Source organism: Callospermophilus lateralis, chromosome 7, assembly GCF_048772815.1.
Source record: "Callospermophilus lateralis isolate mCalLat2 chromosome 7, mCalLat2.hap1, whole genome shotgun sequence".
Lineage (NCBI taxonomy): Eukaryota > Metazoa > Chordata > Mammalia > Rodentia > Sciuridae > Callospermophilus > Callospermophilus lateralis.
Genome location: NC_135311.1, coordinates 44,395,586 through 44,413,071, shown reverse-complemented (window position 1 = coordinate 44,413,071; position 17,486 = coordinate 44,395,586).

The window sequence follows — 17,486 nt, the reverse complement described above, 5'->3', positions numbered from 1 at the left end:
AAGAGGAAACAAACCATAGAGACAAAACTGAGAACTCCTTTATTTTGTCAAGTTTCAAAGAGCTACTACGAACCATCTTGGATTTATATTTCCAAATTCATCTGTCTATATAGGAGAGAACAGAGGGAAACCTAAATATAAAAACTGCTATTGTAGACAAACGCTTCAACCTAGAAGAACAAAATTTTGGTGTGTCAAGTGGGAATTGTGTCTCTGATCATTACCACAAGTATCATCAAGATTTGGTGAAAAAATATTTCTGGTGTTCAAGAAACTCTTTGATTCTTAGAAGCTTGGCAGCACCTCTCAATGAAAGTGCTTTTCCACAGTCTGTGCCCTAGGGCTACTTGAAGATGGAAACCAAACATAGAGACAAAATTGAGAACTCCTTTATTTTTCAAGTTTCAAAGAAATACTACGAACCATGTTGGATTTAGAGTTCCAAATTCATCTATCTATTGTAGGAGAGAGCAGAGGAATTCAAAAAATATAAACTGCTACTGTAGAACGAACGCTTCAACCTAGAAGAACAAAATTTGGTGAGCCAAGTGGGCTTTGTGAACTGATCATTACCACCACGTATCATCAAGATTGGGTGAAAAAATACTTAGTGGTATCTCAGAAACTCGTTAATTCTTAGAAGCTTGGCACCCTTTCAGATGAAAGTGCTTTTCCACAGTCTCTGCTTAGGGCTACTTGAAATCGGAAACAAATCATAAAAGCAAAAAACTGAGAACTCCTTTATTTTGTCATGTTTCAAAGAGCTTACTACGAACCATGTTGGATTTAGAGTTCCAAATTCATCTATCTATATAGGAGAGAAAAAGAGAGGCAAACCTAAAAATATAAACTGCTACTGTAGACGAACGCTTCAACCTAGAAGAACAAAAATTTGGAGAGTCAAGTGGGATTTGTGTACCAATCATTACCACCAAGTACCATCAAGATTGGGGTGAAAAAATATTTGCTGGTATTTCGTAAAATCGTTATTTCTTAAGAAGCTGGCAAAACCTTCTCAATGCAAGTGCTTTTCCACAGTCTGTGCCTAGGGCTACTTGAAGAGGAAACAAACCTTGGAGACAAAACTGAGAACTCCTTTATTTTGTCAAGTTTCAAAGAGCTACTACAACCCTGTTGGATTTAGAGTTCCTAATTCATCTATCTATACAGGAGAGAACAGAGTGAAACCTAAAAATAAAAACTGCTACTGTAATTGATCGGTTCAACCTAGAAGAACAAAATTTGGTGAGCTAAGTGGGATTTGAGTACCTGTCATTACCACCACGTATCATCAAGATTGGGTGATAAATCTTTCTGGTATTTCGAAAATCGTAATTTCTTGGAAGTTTGCAACCCCATTCAATGAAAGTGTTTTCCACAGTCTCTTCTTAGGGCTACTTGAAGAGGAAACATATCATACAGACAAAACTGAGAACTCCTTTATTTTGTCAAGTTTCAAAGAGCTACTATAAACCATGTTGGATTTAGAGTTCCAAATTCATCTATCTATATAGGGGAGAACAGAGGAAAAACCAGAAAATATAAACACTTACTGTAAACGAACGCTTCAACCTAGAAGAACAAAACTTGGTGAGTCAAGTGGGATTTGTGTACTGATCATTACTACCAAGTATGATCAAGATTGGGTTAAAAAATATTTCCTGCTATTTTGGAAACTCGTTATTTCTTAGAAGCTGTAAACCCCTCTCAATGAAAGTGCTTTTCCACAGTCTATGCCAAGGGCTACTTGAAGAGGAAACAAACCATAGAGACAAAACTGAGAACTCCTTTATTTTGTCAAGTTTCAAAGAGCTACTACAAACCATGTTGGATTTAGAGTTCCAAATTCATCTATCTATATAGGAGAGAACAGAGTGAAACCAAAAAATAAAACTGCTAGTGTAATCGAATGGTTCAAACTAGAAGAAGATAATTTGGGTGAATCAAGTGGGATTTGTGTACTGATCATTACAACCAAGTATCATCAAGATTGGGTTAAAAAATATTTGCTGGTATTTCGGAAACTCGTAATTTCTTGGAAGATTGGCAACCCCTTTCAATGAAAGGCTTTTCCACAGTCTCTGCTTAGGGCTACTTGAAGCGGAAACAAATCACAGAGACAAAACTGAGAACTTTTTTTATTTTCTCAAGTTTCAAAGAGCTACTACAAACCATGTTGGATTTGGAGTCCAAATTCATCTATCTATATAGGAGAGAACAGAGGGAAACCTAAAAATATAATCTGCTACTGTAAACGAACGCATCAACCTAGAAGAACAGAATTTGGTTGGTCAAGTGGGATTTGTGTATCGATTATTACCACCACGTATCATCAAGATAGGGTGAAAAAATATTTCTGGTATTTCAGAAACTCGTTATTTCTTAGAAGCTTGGCAACCCCTCTCAATGAAACTGCTTTTCCACAGTCTGTCCCTAGGGCTACTTGAAGAGGAAACAAACATAGAAACAAAACTGAGAACTCCTTTATTTTTTCAAGTTTCAAAGAAATACTACAAACCATGTTGGATTTAGAGTTCCAAATTCATCTATCTATATAGGAGAGAACAGAGGGAAACCAAAAAATATACACTGCTACTGTAAACGATGGCTTCAACCTAGAAGAACAAAATTTGGTGAGTAAGTGGTATTTGTGTACTGATCATTACCACCAAGTATCATCAAGATTGGTGAAAAAATATTTGCTGGTATTTCGGAAACTTGTAATTTCTTGGAAGCTTGACAACCCCTTTCAATGAAAGTGGTTTCCACAGTCTCTGCTTAGGGCTACTTGAAGTGGAAACAAACCATAGAGACAAAACTGAGAACTCCATTTTTTTTGTCAAGTTTCTAAGAGCTACTACAAACCAAGTTGCAATTAGAGTTCCAAATTCATCTATCTATATAGGAGAGAACAGAGAGAAACCTAAATATAAAAACTGCTACTGTAAATGAACGCTTCAACCTAGAAGAACAAAATTTGTTGCTCAAGTGGGATTTGTGTACTGATGGTTACCACAAAGTATCATCAAGATAAGGTGAAAAAATATTTCTGGTATTTCAGAAACTCGTTATTTCTTAGAAGTTTGGCAACACCTATCAATGAAAGTGCTTTTCCACAGTTTGTCCCTAGGGCTACTTGAATTGGAAACAAAACATAGAGACAAAACTGAGAACTCCTTTATTTTTTCAAATTTCAAAGAAATACTACAAACCATGTTGGATTTAGAGTTCCAAATTCATCTATCTATATAGGAGAGAACAGAGGGAAACCAAAAAATATAAACTGCTACTGTAAACGAAAGCTTCAACCTAGAAGAACAAAATTTGGTGAGTCAAGTGGGATTTGTGTACTGATCTTTACCACCAATTATCATCAAGATTGGGTGAAAAAATATTTGCTGGTATTTCGGAAACTCGTTATTTCTTAGAAGCTGTCAACCCCTCTCAATGAAAGTGCTTTTCCACAGTCTGTGCCTAGGGCTACTTGAACAGGAAACAAACCATAGAGACAAAATGAGAACTACTTCATTTTGTCAAGTTTCAAAAAGCTACTACAAACCATGTTGAATTTAGATTTCAAATTCATCTATCTCTATAGGAGAGAACAGAGTGAAACCTGAAAATATAAACTGCTACTGTAAACAAACGCTTCAACCAAGAAGAACAGAATTTGGTGAACAAAGTGGGATATGTGTACTTGTCATTACCCCCACGTATCATCAAGATTCTGTGAAAAAATATTTGCTGGTATTTCGGAAACCCGTAATTTCTTGGAAGCTTTGCAACCTCTTTCAAGGAAAGTGCTTTTCCACAGTCTCTGCTTAGGGCTACTTGAAGCGGAAACAAAAAATAGAGAGAAAACTGGGATCTCCTTTATTTTGTCAAGTTTCAAAGAGCTACTACAAACCATGTTGGATTTAGAGTTCCAAATTCATCTATCTATATAGGAGAGAACAGAGGGAAACCTAAAAATATAAACTGCTACTGTAAACGAACGCTTCTACCTAGAAGAACAAAATTTGGTGAGTCAAGTGGGATTTGTGTACCGATCATTACCACCAAGTATTTTCAAGATTGTGTGAAAAATTATTTGCTGGTATTTCGGAAACTCGTAATTTCTTAGAAGCTTGCAACCCCACTCAATGAAAGTGCTTTTCCACAGTCTGTGCCTTGGGCTACTTGAAGAGGAAACAAACCATAGAGACAAAATTGAGAACTCCTTTTTTTGTCAAGTTTCAAAGAAACACTACAAACTATGTTGGATTTAGAGTTCCAAATTCATCTATCTATATAGGAGAGAACAGAGTGAAACCTAAATATGAAAATTGCTACTGTAAACGAACGATTCAACCTAGAAGAACAAAATTTTGTGAGAAAAGTGGGATTTGTGTACTTGTCATTACCACCACGTATCATCAAGATTGGGTGAAAAAATATTTGCTGGTATTCGGAAACTCCTTATTTCTTGGAAGCTTGGCAACCGCTTTCAATGAAAGTGCTTTTCCACAGTCTCTGCTTAGGGTACTTGAAGCAGAAGCAAATTATAGAGGCAAAACTGAGAACTCCTTTATTTTGTCAAGTTTCAAAGAGCTACTACAAACCATGTTGGATTTAGAGTTCCAAATTCATCTATCTATGTAGGAGAGAACAGTGGGAAACCAAAAAATATAAACTGCTACTGTAAACAAACGCTTCAACCTAGAAGAACAAAATTTTGGTGAGTCAAGTGGGATTTGTGTACCAATCATTATCAACAAGTATCATCAAGATTCTGTGAAAAAATATTTGCTGGTTTTCGGGAAACTCGTTATTTCTTAGAAGCTTGGCAAACCCTCTCAATGAAAGTGCTTTTCCACAGTTTGTGCCTAGGGCTACTTAAAGAGGAAGCGAACCTTAGAGATAAACTGAGAACTACTTCATTTTGTCAAGTTTCAAAGAGCTACTACAAACCATGTTGGATTTAAGTTCCAAATTTATCTATCTATATAGGAGAGAACAGAGTGAAACCTAAAAATAAAAACTGCTACTGTAAAGGAACGCTTAAACCTAGAAGAACAAAATTTGGTGAGCCAAGTGGGATTTGTGGACTTGTCATTACCACCACGTTTCATCAAGATTGGGTGAAAAAATATTTGCTGGTATTTCGGAAACTCGTAATTTCTTGGAAGCTTGGCAACCCCTTTCAATGAAAGTGCTTTTCCACACTCTCTGCTTAGGGGAACATGAAGCAGAAACAAATCATAGAGACAAAAATGAGAACTCCTTTATTTTCTCAAGTTTCAAAGACCACTACAAACCATGTTGGATTTAGAGTTCCAAATTCATCTATCTATATAGGAGAGAACAGAGGGAAACCTAAAAATAAAAACTGCTACCTGTTACAAACGCTTCAACCTAGATGAAGTTTGGCAACACCTCTCAATGAAAGTGCTTTTCCACAGTCTGTGCCTAGGGCGACTTGAAGAGCAAACAAACCATAGAGACAAAACTGAGAACTCCTTTATTTTGTCAAGTTTCAAAGAGCTACTACAAACCATGTTGGATTTAGAGTTCCAAATTCATCTATCTATATAGGAGAGAACAGAGTGAAACCTAAAAATAAAAACTGCTACTGTAAACGAACGCTTCAACCTAGAAGAACAAAATTTGGAGAGCCAAGTGGGATTTGTGTACCTGTCATTACCACCACGTATCATCAAGTTTGGGTGAAAAAATATTTGCTGGTATTTCGGAAACTCGTAATTTCTTGGAAGCTTGGCAAACCCTTTCAATGAAAGTGCTTTTCCACAGTCTCAGCTTAGGGCTACTTGAAGCGGAAACAAATCATTGAGACAAAACTGAGAACTCCTCATTTGGTCAAGTTTCAAAGACCTAATACAAACCATGTTGGATTTAGAGTTCCAAATTCATCTATCTATATAGGAGAGAACAGAGGGAAACCAAAAAATATTAACTGCTAGTGTAAACGAACGCTTCAAACTAGAAGAACAAAATTTGGTGAACCAAGTGGGATTTGAGTACTTGTCATTACCAACACGTATTATCAAGATTGGGTGAAAAAATATTTCTGGTATTTCGGAAGCTCGTAATTTCATGGAAGCTTGGCAACCCCTTTCAATGAAAGAGCTTTTCCACAGTCTCTGTTTAGGGCTAGGTGAAGAGGAAACAAATCATAGAGACAAAATTGAGAACTCCTTTATTTTGTCAAGTTTCAAGAGCTAATACAAACCTTGTTGGATTTAGAGTTCCAAATTCTTCTATCTATATAGAAGAGAACAGAGGGAAACCTAAATATAAAAAACTGCTACTGTAGACGAACGCTTCAACCTAGAAGAACAAAATTTTGTTGCTCAAGTGGGATTTGTGCTCTGATGATTACCACAAAGTATCATCAAGATAGGGTGAAAAAATATTTCTGGTGTTCAAGAAACTCGTTATTTCTTAGAAGCTTGGCAACACCTCTCAATGAAAGTGCTTTTCCACAGTCTGTCCCTAGGGCTACTTGAAGTGGAAACAAAACATAGAGACAAAATTGAGAACTCCTTTATTTTTTCAGGTTTCAAAGAAATACTACAAACCATGTTGGATTTAGAGTTCCAAATTCATCTATCTATGTAGGAGAGAACAGAGGGAATTCAAAAAATATAAACTGCTACTGTAAACGAACGCTTCAACCTAGAAGAACAAAATTTGGTGAGTCAAGTGGGATTTGTGTACTGATCATTACCACCACGTATCATCAAGATTGGGTGAAAAAATACTTAGTGGTATTTCAGAAACTCGTAATTTCTTGGAAGCTTGGCTACCCCTTTCAATGAAAGTGCTTTTCCACAGTCTCTGCTTAGGGCTACTTGAATCGGAAACAAATCATAGAGACAAAACTGAGAACTCCTTTATTTTGTCATGTTTCAAAGAGCTACTACAAACCATGTTGGATTTAGAGTTCCAAATTCATCTATCTATATAGGAGAGAAAAGAGGGAAACCTAAAAATATAAACTGCTACTGTAAACGAACGCTTCAACCTAGAAGAACAAAATTTGGAGAGTCAAGTGGGATTGGTGTACCAATCATTACCACCAAGTATCATCAAGATTGGGTGAAAAAATATTTGCTGGTATTTCGGAAAATCGTTATTTCTTAGAAGCTGGGCAAAACCTCTCATTCAAAGTGCTTTTCCACAGTCTGTGCCTAGGGCTACTTGAAGAGGAAACAAACCTTGGAGACAAAACTGAGAACTCCTTTATTTTGTCAAGTTTCAAAAGCTACTACAAACCCTGTTGGATTTAGAGTTCCTAATTCATCTATCTATACAGGAGAGAACAGAGTGAAACCTAAAAATAAAAACTGCTACTGTAATTGATCGGTTCAACCTAGAAGAACAAAATTTGGTGAGCTAAGTGGGATTTGAGTACCTGTCATTACCACCACGTATCATCAAGATTGGGTGATAAATATTTCTGGTATTTCGAAAATCGTAATTTCTTGGAAGTTTGCAACCCCATTCAATGAAAGTGTTTTCCACAGTCTCTTCTTAGGGCTACTTGAAGAGGAATCATATCATACAGACAAAACTGAGAACTCCTTTATTTTGTCAAGTTTCAAAGAGCTACTATAAACCATGTTGGATTTAGAGTTCCAAATTCATCTATCTATATAGGGGAGAACAGAGGAAAACCAGAAAATATAAACACTTACTGTAAACGAACGCTTCAACCTAGAAGAACAAAATTTGGTGAGTCAAGTGGGATTTGTGTACTGATAATTACTACCAAGTATGATCAAGATTGGGTTAAAAAATATTTCCTGCTATTTTGGAAACTCGTTATTTCTTAGAAGCTGTAAACCCCTCTCAATGAAAGTGCTTTTCCACAGTCTATGCCAAGGGCTACTTGAAGAGGAAACAAACCATAGAGACAAAACTGAGAACTCCTTTATTTTGTCAAGTTTCAAAGAGCTACTACAAACCATGTTGGATTTAGAGTTCCAAATTCATCTATCTATATAGGAGAGAACAGAGTGAAACCAAAAAATAAAAACTGCTAGTGTAATCGAACGGTTCAACCTAGAAGAACATAATTTGGTGAGTCAAGTGGGATTTGTGTACTGATCATTACAACCAAGTATCATCAAGATTGGGTTAAAAAATATTTGCTGGTATTTCGGAAACTCGTAATTTCTTGGAAGATTGGCAACCCCTTTCAATGAAAAGGCTTTTCCACAGTCTCTGCTTAGGGCTACTTGAAGCGGAAACAAATCACAGAGACAAAACTGAGAACTTTTTTATTTTCTCAAGTTTCAAAGAGCTACTACAAACCATGTTGGATTTGGAGTCCAAATTCATCTATCTATATAGGAGAGAACAGAGGGAAACCTAAAAATATAATCTGCTACTGTAAACGAACGCATCAACCTAGAAGAACAGAATTTGGTTGGTCAAGTGGGATTTGTGTATCGATTATTACCACCACGTATCATCAAGATAGGGTGAAAAAATATTTCTGGTATTTCAGAAACTCGTTATTTCTTAGAAGCTTGGCAACCCCTCTCAATGAAACTGCTTTTCCACAGTCTGTCCCTAGGGCTACTTGAAGAGGAAACAAAACATAGAAACAAAACTGAGAACTCCTTTATTTTTTCAAGTTTCAAAGAAATACTACAAACCATGTTGGATTTAGAGTTCCAAATTCATCTATCTATATAGGAGAGAACAGAGGGAAACCAAAAAATATACACTGCTACTGTAAACGATGGCTTCAACCTAGAAGAACAAAATTTGGTGAGTAAGTGGTATTTGTGTACTGATCATTACCACCAAGTATCATCAAGATTGGGTGAAAAAATATTTGCTGGTATTTCGGAAACTTGTAATTTCTTGGAAGCTTGACAACCCCTTTCAATGAAAGTGGTTTCCACAGTCTCTGCTTAGGGCTACTTGAAGTGGAAACAAACCATAGAGACAAAACTGAGAACTCCATTTTTTTTGTCAAGTTTCTAAGAGCTACTACAAACCAAGTTGCAATTAGAGTTCCAAATTCATCTATCTATATAGGAGAGAAAAGAGAGAAACCTAAATATAAAAACTGCTACTGTAAATGAACGCTTCAACCTAGAAGAACAAAATTTTGTTGCTCAAGTGGGATTTGTGTACTGATGGTTACCACAAAGTATCATCAAGATAAGGTGAAAAAATATTTCTGGTATTTCAGAAACTCGTTATTTCTTAGAAGTTTGGCAACACCTCTCAATGAAAGTGCTTTTCCACAGTTTGTCCCTAGGGCTACTTGAATTGGAAACAAAACATAGAGACAAAACTGAGAACTCCTTTATTTTTTCAAATTTCAAAGAAATACTACAAACCATGTTGGATTTAGAGTTCCAAATTCATCTATCTATATAGGAGAGAACAGAGGGAAACCAAAAAATATAAACTGCTACTGTAAACGAAAGCTTCAACCTAGAAGAACAAAATTTGGTGAGTCAAGTGGGATTTGTGTACTGATCTTTACCACCAATTATCATCAAGATTGGGTGAAAAAATATTTGCTGGTATTTCGGAAACTCGTTATTTCTTAGAAGCTGTCAACCCCTCTCAATGAAAGTGCTTTTCCACAGTCTGTGCCTAGGGCTACTTGAACAGGAAACAAACCATAGAGACAAAATGAGAACTACTTCATTTTGTCAAGTTTCAAAAAGCTACTACAAACCATGTTGAATTTAGATTTCAAATTCATCTATCTCTATAGGAGAGAACAGAGTGAAACCTGAAAATATAAACTGCTACTGTAAACAAACGCTTCAACCAAGAAGAACAGAATTTGGTGAACAAAGTGGGATATGTGTACTTGTCATTACCCCCACGTATCATCAAGATTCTGTGAAAAAATATTTGCTGGTATTTCGGAAACCCGTAATTTCTTGGAAGCTTTGCAACCTCTTTCAAGGAAAGAGCTTTTCCACAGTCTCTGCTTAGGGCTACTTGACGCGGAAACAAAAAATAGAGAGAAAACTGGGATCTCCTTTATTTTGTCAAGTTTCAAAGAGCTACTACAAACCATGTTGGATTTAGAGTTCCAAATTCATCTATCTATATAGGAGAGAACAGAGGGAAACCTAAAAATATAAACTGCTACTGTAAACGAACGCTTCTACCTAGAAGAACAAAATTTGGTGAGTCAAGTGGGATTTGTGTACCGATCATTACCACCAAGTATTTTCAAGATTGTGTGAAAAATTATTTGCTGGTATTTCGGAAACTCGTAATTTCTTAGAGGCTTGCAACCCCACTCAATGAAAGTGCTTTTCCACAGTCTGTGCCTTGGGCTACTTGAAGAGGAAACAAACCATAGAGACAAAATTGAGAACTCCTTTTTTTGTCAAGTTTCAAAGAAACACTACAAACCATGTTGGATTTAGAGTTCCAAATTCATCTATCTATATAGGAGAGAACAGAGTGAAACCTAAATATGAAAATTGCTACTGTAAACGAACGATTCAACCTAGAAGAACAAAATTTTGTGAGAAAAGTGGGATTTGTGTACTTGTCATTACCACCACGTATCATCAAGATTGGGTGAAAAAATATTTGCTGGTATTCGGAAACTCCTTATTTCTTGGAAGCTTGGCAACCGCTTTCAATGAAAGTGCTTTTCCACAGTCTCTGCTTAGGGTACTTGAAGCAGAAGCAAATTATAGAGGCAAAACTGAGAACTCCTTTATTTTGTCAAGTTTCAAAGAGCTACTACAAACCATGTTGGATTTAGAGTTCCAAATTCATCTATCTATGTAGGAGAGAACAGTGGGAAACCAAAAAATATAAACTGCTACTGTAAACAAACGCTTCAACCTAGAAGAACAAAATTTTGGTGAGTCAAGTGGGATTTGTGTACCAATCATTATCAACAAGTATCATCAAGATTCTGTGAAAAAATATTTGCTGGTTTTCGGGAAACTCGTTATTTCTTAGAAGCTTGGCAAACCCTCTCAATGAAAGTGCTTTTCCACAGTCTGTGCCTAGGGCTACTTAAAGACGAAGCGAACCTTAGAGATAAACTGAGAACTACTTCATTTTGTCAAGTTTCAAAGAGCTACTACAAACCATGTTGGATTTAAGTTCCAAATTTATCTATCTATATAGGAGAGAACAGAGTGAAACCTAAAAATAAAAACTGCTACTGTAAAGGAACGCTTAAACCTAGAAGAACAAAATTTGGTGAGCCAAGTGGGATTTGTGGACTTGTCATTACCACCACGTTTCATCAAGATTGGGTGAAAAAATATTTGCTGGTATTTCGGAAACTCGTAATTTCTTGGAAGCTTGGCAACCCCTTTCAATGAAAGTGCTTTTCCACACTCTCTGCTTAGGGGAACATGAAGCAGAAACAAATCATAGAGACAAAAATGAGAACTCCTTTATTTTCTCAAGTTTCAAAGACCACTACAAACCATGTTGGATTTAGAGTTCCAAATTCATCTATCTATATAGGAGAGAACAGAGGGAAACCTAAAAATAAAAACTGCTACCTGTTACAAACGCTTCAACCTAGATGAAGTTTGGCAACACCTCTCAATGAAAGTGCTTTTCCACAGTCTGTGCCTAGGGCGACTTGAAGAGCAAACAAACCATAGAGACAAAACTGAGAACTCCTTTATTTTGTCAAGTTTCAAAGAGCTACTACAAACCATGTTGGATTCAGAGTTCCAAATTCATCTATCTATATAGGAGAGAACAGAGTGAAACCTAAAAATAAAAACTGCTACTGTAAACGAACGCTTCAACCTAGAAGAACAAAATTTGGAGAGCCAAGTGGGATTTGTGTACCTGTCATTACCACCACGTATCATCAAGTTTGGGTGAAAAAATATTTGCTGGTATCTCGGAAACTCGTAATTTCTTGGAAGCTTGGCAAACCCTTTCAATGAAAGTGCTTTTCCACAGTCTCTGCTTAGGGCTACTTGAAGCGGAAACAAATCATTGAGACAAAACTGAGAACTCCTCATTTGGTCAAGTTTCAAAGACCTAATACAAACCATGTTGGATTTAGAGTTCCAAATTCATCTATCTATATAGGAGAGAACAGAGGGAAACCAAAAAATATTAACTGCTAGTGTAAACGAACGCTTCAAACTAGAAGAACAAAATTTGGTGAACCAAGTGGGATTTGAGTACTTGTCATTACCAACACGTATTATCAAGATTGGGTGAAAAAATATTTCTGGTATTTCGGAAGCTCGTAATTTCATGGAAGCTTGGCAACCCCTTTCAATGAAAGAGCTTTTCCACAGTCTCTGTTTAGGGCTAGGTGAAGAGGAAACAAATCATAGAGACAAAATTGAGAACTCCTTTATTTTGTCAAGTTTCAAGAGCTAATACAAACCTTGTTGGATTTAGAGTTCCAAATTCTTCTATCTATATAGAAGAGAACAGAGGGAAACCTAAATATAAAAAACTGCTACTGTAGACGAACGCTTCAACCTAGAAGAACAAAATTTTGTTGCTCAAGTGGGATTTGTGCTCTGATGATTACCACAAAGTATCATCAAGATAGGGTGAAAAAATATTTCTGGTGTTCAAGAAACTCGTTATTTCTTAGAAGCTTGGCAACACCTCTCAATGAAAGTGCTTTTCCACAGTCTGTCCCTAGGGCTACTTGAAGTGGAAACAAAACATAGAGACAAAATTGAGAACTCCTTTATTTTTTCAGGTTTCAAAGAAATACTACAAACCATGTTGGATTTAGAGTTCCAAATTCATCTATCTATGTAGGAGAGAACAGAGGGAATTCAAAAAATATAAACTGCTACTGTAAACGAACGCTTCAACCTAGAAGAACAAAATTTGGTGAGTCAAGTGGGATTTGTGTACTGATCATTACCACCACGTATCATCAAGATTGGGTGAAAAAATACTTAGTGGTATTTCAGAAACTCGTAATTTCTTGGAAGCTTGGCTACCCCTTTCAATGAAAGTGCTTTTCCACAGTCTCTGCTTAGGGCTACTTGAATCGGAAACAAATCATAGAGACAAAACTGAGAACTCCTTTATTTTGTCATGTTTCAAAGAGCTACTACAAACCATGTTGGATTTAGAGTTCCAAATTCATCTATCTATATAGGAGAGAAAAGAGGGAAACCTAAAAATATAAACTGCTACTGTAAACGAACGCTTCAACCTAGAAGAACAAAATTTGGAGAGTCAAGTGGGATTGGTGTACCAATCATTACCACCAAGTATCATCAAGATTGGGTGAAAAAATATTTGCTGGTATTTCGGAAAATCGTTATTTCTTAGAAGCTGGGCAAAACCTCTCATTCAAAGTGCTTTTCCACAGTCTGTGCCTAGGGCTACTTGAAGAGGAAACAAACCTTGGAGACAAAACTGAGAACTCCTTTATTTTGTCAAGTTTCAAAAGCTACTACAAACCCTGTTGGATTTAGAGTTCCTAATTCATCTATCTATACAGGAGAGAACAGAGTGAAACCTAAAAATAAAAACTGCTACTGTAATTGATCGGTTCAACCTAGAAGAACAAAATTTGGTGAGGTAAGGGGGATTTGAGTACTTGTCATTACCACCAAGTATCATCAAGATTGGGTGAAAAAATATTTCTGGTATTTCTGAAACTCGTAATTTCTTGGAAACTTGGCAACCCCTTTCAATGAAAGTGCTTTTCCACAGTCTCTGATTAAGGCTACTTGAAGAGAAACAAATCATAGAGACAAAACTGAGAACTCCCTTATTTTGTCATGTTTCAATGAGCTACTACAAACCATGTTGAATTTAGAGTTCCAAATTCATCTATCTATATAGGAGAGAACAGAGTGAAACCTAAAAATAAAAACTGCTACTGTAAACGAACGCTTCAACCTAGAAGAACAAAATTTGGTGAGCCAAGTGGGATTTGTGTTTTTGTCATTACCATCACGTATCATCAAGATTGGGTTAAAAAATATTTGCTGGTATTTCGGAAACTCATAATTTCTTGGAAGCTTGGCAACCCCTCGCAATGAAAGTGCTTTTCCACAGTCTGTGCCTAGGGCTACTTGAAGAGGAAACAAACCATAGAGACAAAACTGAGAACTATTTTTTTTGTCAAGTTTCAAAAGCTACTACAAACCATGTTTGATTTAGAGTTCCAAATTCATCTATCTATATAGAAGAGAACAGAGTGAAAACTAAGAATAAAAACTGCTAATGTAAACGAACGCTTCAACCTAGAAGAACAAAATTTGGTGAGCCAAGTGGGATTTGTGTACTTGTCATTACCATCGCGTATCATCAAGATTGGGTTAAAAAATATTTGCTGGTATTTCGGAAACTCGTTATTTCTTAGAAGCTTGGCAAAATCTCTCAATGAAAGTGCTTTTCCAAAGTCTGTGCCTAGGGCTACTTGAAGAGGAAACAAACCATAGAGACAAAACTGAGAACTACGTTGTTTTTTCAAGTTTCAAAAGCTACTTCAAACCATGTTGGATTTAGAGTTCCATATTCATCTATCTATACAGGAGAGAACAGAGTGAAACCTACAAATAAAAACTGCTATTGTAAACGAACGCTTCAACCTAGAAGAACAAAATTTGGTGAGCCAAGTGGGATTTGAGTACTTGTCATTACCACCACGTATCATCAAGATTGGGTGAAAAAATATTTCTGGTATTTCGGACACTCGTAATTTCTTGGAAGCTTGGCAACCCCTTTCAATGAAAGTGCTTTTCCACAGTCTCTGCTTAGGCCTCTTGAAGAGGAAACAAATCATAGAGACAAAACTGAGAACTCCTTTATTTTCTCAAGTTTCAAAGAGCTACTACAAACCATGTTGGATTTAGAGTTCCAAATTCATCTATCTATATAGGAGAGAACAGAGGGAAACGAAAAAAATATAAACTGCTACTGTAAACGAACGCTTCAATCTAGAAGAACAAAATTTGGTGAGTCAAGTGGGATTTGTGTACTGATCATTACGACCACGTATCATCAAGATTGGGTGAAAAAATATTTGCTGGTATTTCGGAAACTCGTTATTTCTTAGAAGCTGTCAACCCCTCTCAATGAAAGTGCTTTTCCACAGTCTGTGGCTAGGGCTACTTGAAGACGAAACAAACCATAGAGACAAAACTGAGAACTACTCTATTTTGTCAAGTTTCAAAAGCTACTACAAACCATGTTGGATTTAGAGTTCCAAATTCATCTATCTATAATAGAGAGAACAGAGTGAAACCTAAAAATAAAAACTGTACTGTAAATGAACGCTTCAACCCAGAAGAACAAAATTTGGTGAGCCAAGTGGGATTTGTGTACTTGTCATTACCATCACGTGTCATCAAGATTGTGTTAAAAAATATTTGCTGGTATTTCAGAAACTCGTTATTTCTTAGAAGCTTGGCAAAATCTCTCAATGAAAGTGCTTTTCCTAAGTCTGTGCCTAGGGCGACTTGAAGAGGAAACAAACCATAGAGAAAAAACTGAGAACTACTTTATTTTGTCAAGTTTCAAAAGCTACTACAAACCATGTTGGATTTAGAGTTCCAAATTCATCTATCTATAATAGAGAGAACAGAGTGAAACCTAAAAATAAAAACTGCTACTGTAAACGAACGCTTCAACCTAGAAGAACAAAATTTGGAGAGCCAAGTGGGATTTGTGTACTTGTCATTACCACCACGTATCATCAAGTTTGGGTGAAAAAATATTTGCTGGTATTTCGGAAACTCGTAATTTCTTGGAAGCTTGGCAAACCCTTTCAATGAAAGTGCTTTTCCACAGTCTCTGCTTAGGGCTACTTGAAGCGGAAACAAATCATTGAGACAAAACTGAGAACTCCTCATTTGGTCAAGTTTCAAAGACCTAATACAAACCATGTTGGATTTAGAGTTCCAAATTCATCTATCTATATAGGAGAGAACAGAGGGAAACCAAAAAATATTAACTGCTAGTGTAAACGAACGCTTCAAACTAGAAGAACAAAATTTGGTGAACCAAGTGGGATTTGAGTACTTGTCATTACCAACACGTATTATCAAGATTGGGTGAAAAAATATTTCTGGTATTTCGGAAGCTCGTAATTTCATGGAAGCTTGGCAACCCCTTTCAATGAAAGAGCTTTTCCACAGTCTCTGTTTAGGGCTAGGTGAAGAGGAAACAAATCATAGAGACAAAATTGAGAACTCCTTTATTTTGTCAAGTTTCAAGAGCTAATACAAACCTTGTTGGATTTAGAGTTCCAAATTCTTCTATCTATATAGAAGAGAACAGAGGGAAACCTAAATATAAAAAACTGCTACTGTAGACGAACGCTTCAACCTAGAAGAACAAAATTTTGTTGCTCAAGTGGGATTTGTGCTCTGATGATTACCACAAAGTATCATCAAGATAGGGTAAAAAAATATTTCTGGTGTTCAAGAAACTCGTTATTTCTTAGAAGCTTGGCAACACCTCTCAATGAAAGTGCTTTTCCACAGTCTGTCCCTAGGGCTACTTGAAGTGGAAACAAAACATAGAGACAAAATTGAGAACTCCTTTATTTTTTCAGGTTTCAAAGAAATACTACAAACCATGTTGGATTTAGAGTTCCAAATTCATCTAACTATGTAGGAGAGAACAGAGGGAATTCAAAAAATATAAACTGCTACTGTAAACGAACGCTTCAACCTAGAAGAACAAAATTTGGTGAGTCAAGTGGGATTTGTGTACTGATCATTACCACCACGTATCATCAAGATTGGGTGAAAAAATACTTAGTGGTATTTCAGAAACTCGTAATTTCTTGGAAGCTTGGCTACCCCTTTCAATGAAAGTGCTTTTCCACAGTCTCTGCTTAGGGCTACTTGAATCGGAAACAAATCATAGAGACAAAACTGAGAACTCCTTTATTTTGTCATGTTTCAAAGAGCTACTACAAACCATGTTGGATTTAGAGTTCCAAATTCATCTATCTATATAGGAGAGAAAAGAGGGAAACCTAAAAATATAAACTGCTACTGTAAACGAACGCTTCAACCTAGAAGAACAAAATTTGGAGAGTCAAGTGGGATTGGTGTACCAATCATTACCACCAAGTATCATCAAGATTGGGTGAAAAAATATTTGCTGGTATTTCGGAAAATCGTTATTTCTTAGAAGCTGGGCAAAACCTCTCATTCAAAGTGCTTTTCCACAGTCTGTGCCTAGGGCTACTTGAAGAGGAAACAAACCTTGGAGACAAAACTGAGAACTCCTTTATTTTGTCAAGTTTCAAAAGCTACTACAAACCCTGTTGGATTTAGAGTTCCTAATTCATCTATCTATACAGGAGAGAACAGAGTGAAACCTAAAAATAAAAACTGCTACTGTAATTGATCGGTTCAACCTAGAAGAACAAAATTTGGTGAGGTAAGGGGGATTTGAGTACTTGTCATTACCACCAAGTATCATCAAGATTGGGTGAAAAAATATTTCTGGTATTTCTGAAACTCGTAATTTCTTGGAAACTTGGCAACCCCTTTCAATGA